General features: G+C 37.3%; 1 pseudogene; it reads left to right on the forward strand.

Annotated features, from left to right (window-relative positions):
* Positions 1-1,812: 1,812 nt before the first annotated feature.
* LOC115289057 lies at positions 1,813-2,835 on the forward strand (annotated as a pseudogene).
* The last annotated feature ends 6,000 nt before the right edge of the window (positions 2,836-8,835 follow it).

Below are 8,835 nucleotides of genomic sequence, written 5' to 3' on the forward strand. Positions count from 1 at the left end.
ATGATGTTTATTTATTGGAAGACTCTTGTTAAGGTGATACTTTGTTGTTATCACTAAGGAGTTTTTCCAAACTGATCTGTGAATATGATGTAAGCTCAATCAAAATCCTAGCAGAGATTTTCCATTTAACTTGCCAAGGTCTTACTAACATTTTATGGATGGATAAAATTTAGAATAGCTAAAACAATTTTGAGAAACAAGAACAAAATCAGGCATGTAACATTAACTGATTTAAAGATATACTATAAATCTATGCTAAGCAAGGCAATGTGATTTTGGCAAAGGATAGATATGTACATCAATGGAAGCAAAAAATGACCAGAGTTAGTCTTACACATAAATTTGTTCATAGATATTTTTTAGATGTATGTAAAAGCAACTCAGTGAGTAAATTCAAAATATGGTGTGGAAAACCTGGCTATGAATATAGAACAAAATAACTTCCATTCTTAATACCATGTACAAAACTTAAATGAATCATAGACCTAAACATAAACAATCAAACAAACTTTTGGAAGAAAATGTAAGGCAAAAATTTCTTAAGTAACTGCAAAAAGTATGAACCATAAAAAATTAGTAAATTGGATTTTATCACAATTTAAACTTTAGTTTTTTGAAAAATACCAGTAAGAAAATGAAAAGATAAACCAAAGACTAGTAAGAAATATTTGCAACACCTTTATTTGACAAAGATATTACATATTGATTTAATTTTTTAAATTTTCAAAAATTAAAAGAATTAAAACATTTTTAGTGTTTCTTTTTGGAAGAGAGAGGGAGAGAGAGAGAGGGAGAGAGACAGAGGGAGAGAGAGAGAGAGAGGGAGAGAAAGAGAGAGAGGGAGAGAAAGAGAGAGAAAGAGCACATGCAGGGAACGGGCAAAGAGAGAGGGAGACCCAGAATCTGAAGTAGGCTCCAGGCTCCAAGCTGTCAGCAGAGAGCCCCATGTGGGGCTTGAACTCATGAACTGTGAGATCATGACCTGAGCCAAAGTCAGATGCTCTACTGAGTGAGCCACCCAGGCACCCCAAAAGATAGAATTTTTAAAAACAGCAAACAATTTTGAACAAAAACTTCTAGAAGAAGATATGTAAATGGCAAATGAACACACAAAGATACTCAACATAATTGATCATTCAAGAAATGCAAACTAAAATACTTTGAGACACCTCTACACACTCTCTAAAATAATTAAACACTGCCAGTGCCAACTGTTGGTGAGGACGTGTAGCAAATAGACTTATTCATTGCCAGTAGGAATGTTAAACTGCCCAACCATTCTGGAAAGCAGTTTGACAGGTTTTTGTTGTTTTTGTTGTTGTTGTTGTTTTAGTAAAGTTAAACTACATCTATTATATAACAGCAATTCCATGAGTTTATCCAAGATAAAGGAAAATATATGTTCAAACAAAGACTTTCAATGGAATGTTTGTAGATGCTTTATTCATAATAACTAGAAACTAGAAACCATATAATCATCAAGAATTGAACTGATGAATGAATTGTGGTATATCTGTATCATGGAATATCACATCAATTAAAGGGAACAGACTACTGGTTCTAAGCAATAACATGGACCCAAAAAATTTCACATAGTGTCTGATTCTATTTATATGTTATTTTAGAAGCAGGATAATTAAGACAACTGGTGATTGCTTGGGGCTAAGAATGAAGAATGTTTCCAGTAAAGGGGCACAAGGGAACATTGCAGAGTGACAGTAAAATTCCATATCAGGTTTATGTTAGGAATTACATGATTATATGCATTTGTCAAAACTCATCAGCTCTCTCTTACCCACATCTACTGTGAGAATGAAGACCATTCTTAGTAATCAGGTTGCTGACATTCCAGAAAGTGCTGATATCACTCTGAAGGGATGTGCTTTTATTATGAACTTCCCCAGAGGAACCCTGCAAAGGGACTTCAGCCACATCAGTATAGAACTCAGTCTGCTTGGAAAGAAAAAGAAGAGGCTCTGAGTTGACAAATGGTGGAGAGATTGAAAAGAGCTGGCTACTGTTCACACTGTCTGTGGTCATGTACAGAATGGGATTGGGTGGGTCAGTTAGTTGAGTGTCTGACTCTTGATTTTGTCTCAGGTCATTACCTCACAGTTTGTGGGATCAAGCCCCACGTCAAGCTCTGTGCTGACAGCATGAAGCCTGCTCAGGATTCTCTCTCTTCCTTTCTCTTTGCACTCCCCTGCTCTCTCTCTTCTTTCTCAAAATAAATAAATAAACATTTTTTTAAAAAAGAACATGATCATGGGTGTTATAATGAGTTTTCAGTATAAGGTGAGGTTTGTGTATGCTTACCTTCTCATCAACATTGTTATTGAGAAGAATGTTTCTCTTGTTGAAATCCAAAATTTCATGGGTGAAAAATACATCTGCAGGGTTTGAATGAGGTCAGGTGTTGTTTGTTCATTATCTCAAGCCCCCAAATATGAATTAATTAGTTTTTAATGTTTATTTATTTGTTTTTGAGAGAGAAAGAGAGAGACAGAGTGTGAGCAAGAGAGGGCCAGAGAGAGGGAGACACAGAAGCAGGTTCCAGTCTTTAAGCTGTCAGTTCAGAGCCTGACAAGGGGCTTGAACTCACGAGTCGTAAGATCATGACCTGAGCCATCATGACCTGAGCCAAAGTCAGACGTTTAACCGACTCAGTCACCCAGGCACCCCACGATGAGTTAATTCTTGAAGGAAATGACATTGACCTTGTATCAAACTCAGCAACTTTGACTCAGCAAGCACAACAGTTAAAAATAAGGATATCAGGAAATTTTTGGTTGGTATGTTTTTGGAAAAGGAACAGTTCAGCAGGCTGATGAATAAGATCTAAGTTGTCCAGCTACAGAAATAGCAAGATGCCAGATAATTTTTCCAACTAATTTGTGATAACTTAAAGAATTTAAAGCAATGAAAGTTATATTGATTTGGGGGGGGAAAGCCATATCAAACCCTACATTTACATAGATTCATTTTATGTTTATACAAATTATACCTCGATAAATTTGATTTTAAATATATACATGCCTTGAGTCCCTGAGATCCTTTCTTAACCAATCTTAATCTTCTGTCACCCCTTTCCCATTTCTGACTTATGCATGTTCTAATAATCCCCCGGATCCTTCAATACATTTCCATCTTTGAAACTTTTTTTTATTTGTGTCTGCAAACACTGAACATTCTTCAGTTTTTCAATTCAGTTCACTTCTGGCTTGTCCTTAAAGTCCTCATTTTGGAACGTCAAATATGGTGGCCAATGGCTTCAGTTTAAATTTTGAGATATTAGATTTTGATGAGAATAGAGGCCCATGTACCAAAGATGTGATTTGTAAGAATTCACTTAAAAAGTTTATGTGGTGGGGCGCCTGGGTGGCTCAGTCAGTTAAGCATCTAGCTTCGGCTCAGGTCATGATCTCATGGTTCATGGGTTAGAGCCCCTCGTCTGGCTCTGTGCTGACAGCTAGCTCAGAGCCTGGAGTCTGCTTCAGACTCTAGGTCTCCCTCTCTCTCTGACCCTCCCCTGCTCATGCTGTCTCTGTCTCTTAAAAATAAATTTAAAAAATTTAAAAAATTAAAAAATAATTCATTTGGCTTTTATAACATGTGACTTATGGGAAGAAGTTTGGATTTTGTATTGCTTCGAACTTTTAATGCATGCCAGAATCACCGGGAGAACATGTTACAGTGAAGGTGATCTGTGGTAGGTGCTGAAATGTTGGTTTTTAATAAGTCTTCCCAGTGATTTGGATGCAGCTGGCTTTCTGACCATACTTTAATTTGACCTGCTGGAGTGGAAAGTATGCATGTGTCAGTGGTGGCCATGAAAGTTAGGGAGTATGGTACTCACTGTATTCATATCCCAGCTCTACTATTTTTGTCTGGATAAATTGGTAAATCATTTAAACTTTGAATATTTATTTCCTTTTTCATGAGAAAAAATTATTATCATTATTATTATTAATAAAAAGTATTATTCCTGAGCTTTGCTGTATTGATTAAGGAAAGATATGATGTTTGTTAGGCAACTGGAACTGTGCCAAGTGTAGAGTGCCAATTAGATGTTACTTCCTTTCTCAGTTTCTCTTAAAGACTGCATATGCATTCTTAAACCCTCTGCAGATGGTATCTACATTAAAAATATTTTATTTTTTATAGTTAGCCATAAATTTCAAGTTGTGGAAAAGTAAGGATTTGTCCTTTGCTGTCAGCAGTAACTCTTACCTGTTTTGCAATGAGAAGAGTGTCTAATTTTTGTGATATAAATGGCTGAGGTTTAGGCTAGGGCATGACTGCAAAAGACCTTTCTTTCCTTTCCTCTCCTCTCCTTTCCTTTTCCTTCCTCCCTCTTTCCTTCTCTCAGTCCATCCTTCCTTCTTCTCTTCTTCTTTCCTTCCTTCCTCCATCTTTCTTTCCTATAATGGGTCTAAATAGTGATTTGAACTGTGATACAAGCCTCTTTGTTTCCCACTCTCTTACATTCCTACAGAGAAGACTGAATCATCAAGTCACCTTTCTGATTTTGGTGGCATAACATTACTCAGCTAAGGACCTTTCTCTAGGTATGGGTCAGGCCCTGAAAACAATTCATATAGATTATTTCATCCAGGCTGCATAGTTAGATATATTGCAACCCACTAAAGTGATTCTTCACCAGCCGAAAGTGAGTTTTTAGTAGAGTTATGAATTCATCCTAAATTTCTCAATTCAACTTTCCTTTGGCTTCCAAACACTTTTTAAAATCCTAGGGCACAATATTGCTGCCATTTCTAAACTCAGACTTCATTTCAGTCACCCAGAGGTGCTTGTTTATTTCCTATTTATTATTATTTGCTTTTGATTCATTCTTACTTTTCAGAATCCTGGATCTGCACACACTATACCAGTCAAGTTTATCTCTCATCAGTCACTCTGCACACATCTTTTCTTCCCACCTCCCTGCTTTGAGTCATGCAGTTTCTCCAGGCTGGGACAATGTTTTTAGCCAGTTTAAATTCTTCCCATTACTCAAGACCCTATTCAATCTCCATATTTCCTCTAGGAAACTTTCTTCAATTACTCTAACCTCTGAACTCCTGCTGTATTTATAGACAGATCACGTGCAGCGCTCTAATTACACACAATGTCAGAGCTGGAAGGGACCTTAGAAATCACAGAGAAGGAAACTGGGCACAGGATGCAATCTGGAAAAAGTGGAAGGGCATGATCTTAGAGTGTGGGGAGGGAGACGATTTGGCTGCGACACTGTTATTATTTGTGATGGTAATGATGAGGGGGCCAGAGGCAGGGACTAGGTGGGGTAAGTGCTGATAAGAGTAATCAAGGTTAGCCTCATACAGGAGGGAAGATGCGATTGATAGTTGAACAGAGATGCGCTGGTGTATTGGAGAGGACCACTGAGGTCTGGGTGCTCATCTGCTTGCACCCCCAGCTTCAGTAAGTCTCTGGAATGCTGGCGCTTTCCCGACAGGTTCAGAATTATACAAAAGCAGAAGACAATGAGATGCAAGCTCACTGGACATGTTTACTCCTTCAAAAAATTGTATTGTATGGCCAGGTTTTTTCAAGTCAATCACTCCAAGTTGTCAACCAATATTTATCGATAGATGATTAGAATATAACCAAATATAAAAAGTTGTAGGAGTGGGATTTCAAGTACAGGGAAAAACATAAGGAAAAGCCATGGAGATAACATCATCTGGTGCGAAGAAAGAGCGAGGCTAGCTCAGATTTGAAGGGGAATGCTCTCAATGTGATATTAAGTAGAAAACCCAAGGACTAGGTCAATAGAAATCCACTGAGTGGAATTAACATAAGAGTGATAGAGACGAAAAATCCATCTTATTCTGTGTGGACTATGAGTTCAAGGGGGCTAAATGGAGATAATTTTTGATCCAGTACAAGTGAAGTGACATGTGCCTCTCAGGACCCAAACTGCATTTCCTTCTGGTTTCCCCATCACTTTGCTAGGTTTCTTCACACCTCCCAGGTGCCACATTCTCAGTCACCTTTCTGAGTCCTCACCCTGTACTAATTCTATTATTATATTTTCTTCCTTCCTTTACTCTTTCTGTAAGTGACATTATTCATTTCTAAGATTTAAAATAATAGGAACAAAAATTTAAAATTATCTACATGCTAAATATTCACTATTTATATAATTACACTTGGATTAAACTCAATACAAAATAGTCATGTATGCAAGTGTCTCATTAACATATCCAGTTGCAAATTTCCATAGATGTCATAATCTTTGATGGGACTCCTCCAATCTTCCGGTGCCCTTATTCTTTCAGTAACAAAACTGCCATCCAAAAGCAGAAAACAAAAAGTAATCTTTAATTTCTCCCAGTTCTTGGTTGTTCATATTCAATAAATCAGCAATCCTTTTTCTAAAATATATCTTCAGGGGCACCTGGGTGGCTCAGTCGGTAAAGCGTCTGGCTTCAGCTCGCGGTTCATGGGTTCGAGCCCCATGTTGGGCTCTGTGCTGACAGTTAGCTCAGAGCCTGGAGCCTGTTTCCGATTCTGTATCTCCCTCTCTCTCCACTGCTCACGCTGTCTCTCTCTGTCTCTCAAAAATAAATAAAAACATAAAAAAAATATATATCTTCGATCTGTCCACATTTCTCTATATTCTCTAATGTAAGTCCCCCTTATATTTGTTCTGTAGGGATTCAATAACTTCATACCTATGCTTCCCCTATGGCCCCCCTGTAATACACTTAACACAATATTGCTAAGTGCTCTTACATGATACTAATTATCATTTTATTGCCCTATGTGAAACTTTTCAACAGCTTCTTACTGCACTGAAGATAAAACCCAGACTCACTACACTAGCTTAAGAAGCTGACATGATCTGGCTTATTGTGTGTTTCATCCACATAGGCCTCCTTTCTGATTCTTGAACAATTAAGTTCTTTATTGTCTTAGGACTTTGAGACATGCTGTTTCCTCTGCTTTGTGCGTTCATCCTTTGATGTTTCTCATGGCTGACTTCTCACACTTCAAGGCTCAACTAAAAACATTATCTTTTGGAGAGGGTTTTTCTTTGTTAAGGTTGGCATCTCCCATGTTGTACACAAAGTTTTTCTCTATCGTCTTATTCTGCTTTTCCCCTGCTAGGCACTTATTCGAGTCCTCAATTATCTTAATGATTAACTTGCATATTATTCGTTTCTCCTGATATAAACTCCATGAGCAAAGAAACTCATCTGTTGTGTATACAGGGATATAAAACAGACATTGACAAAGGAGCTGCCCTGTAAATACTTGTTGAATGGATTAGGAAGTCACCAATTTCCATTTTAGAAGGAATCGTGCCAGCAAAACTTCTGCAGATACAGTAACAGCTAGAAACGCGAAGCTAAGTATGAAAACAACAGAAGTGGCTTTGTGCTTGTTTTATTTACCTCAATATGAATTACTTTGTGTTTAAAATGCCAGGCAAAACATTTAGGAACTAATGTCAAGAGCTGCAGCTAAGTGGAAGAATATTCAAGGACCTACCATTGCGTGTCTTGAGGCTTAAAAGGAGAAGTTCAGGACGATTTTGTAGAAGCCACTTGCCAAGTGTCAATCTGCCAAATTCTTTAAGAAGGGGGGATCCCCTAGTTAACATAAAGGAGGCCAAGTACCTATAAGTTTTATTAGCGTTTCAGACACAAGTGAAGCACCTATTATTCAAAACATCTTGGGTTTATATCCTATTAAACATAATTTATGCCCAAATATTTTGGAGATCTTTATAGCCATGTGCCTGTCTTCTACAGATGTTGAGGGGATATTCTGTGTGGAGGTTCAGCCACAGTATGAGGGACCAGAGAGCTCCTTGGAAACAGGCTGCCCACAGAACCATCTCCACCAGCAGGCTAGGCCCCTGTGACACTTTGATACTGGGTGGGTTAGGACATCTCTCTTCTCTTCCTGGGTTAGCCTGGGTATGAGAAGGGCCTGGGTGTAGACTGGCCTTACTACTGGCTTGATTTAAAAATGATGGCAATAACCACATGCCTTGTTTCAAACATTGTATGTCTAAACCGTTGTCTCTGTTTAAACACAATTCTGAGATCAAAGATATTTGTGTGTCCTTGTTCACATTGCAGTCACCCTTTGATGGCTGCCAAAAATCACAAATTGAATATTTGTTGAACTGCATTAAAATGCAGTTGTTGGTTTTGTTGTTGTTTTTGGGGTTTTTTTCTTTGGTAAGCAGACTATAAGTCTAATAACAAATGAAAAGTTTCTTGGGGTAGAAAAATTTTTAACTTTTCTTCTTTCTCTCTTAAAAACATGTTTATTACAGGTAATTCCAACTGTATATAAAAGTGGAGCAAATATAATGAAGTCTTCTGTATTCATTCCCTAGGTTAAAGGATTGTCAACTTATACTCACTCTTATTTCATTTGTACCCTTACCAATTTCTCTCCTTTTCACAAATAATTCTGAAGCAAATCCTAAATACCATTGTATTTCATCTGTAAACATTTCAGCAGTATATCTTAAGGGTAAGACTTATTTTAAAAAAAAACTCTCAGTACTATTGATCCACCTAAATATATGAACATTAATTCCTTGTATCAAGAAATGTTAATTAACATGGTTTTAAATGTAATGAAGAGATTCTATCAGAAACAGAGCTCACAGAAATTTAGGAACAAAGATTTTCTTCCTCAGTGACCTTCTAAGCTTTATGTCTCTGTGTCAACAGAGGGATAATAAATACTCACACCTGTAATAATAAAAATTCAACCTTTGTTATATAGTTGTGACTCCTCATTTCATGAAAGTAAGGTTTATTTCCCAACAGTGTGGAAATATTTTAA

This window comes from Suricata suricatta, chromosome 4 (assembly GCF_006229205.1).
Source record: "Suricata suricatta isolate VVHF042 chromosome 4, meerkat_22Aug2017_6uvM2_HiC, whole genome shotgun sequence".
In the NCBI taxonomy this organism is placed as follows: domain Eukaryota; kingdom Metazoa; phylum Chordata; class Mammalia; order Carnivora; family Herpestidae; genus Suricata; species Suricata suricatta.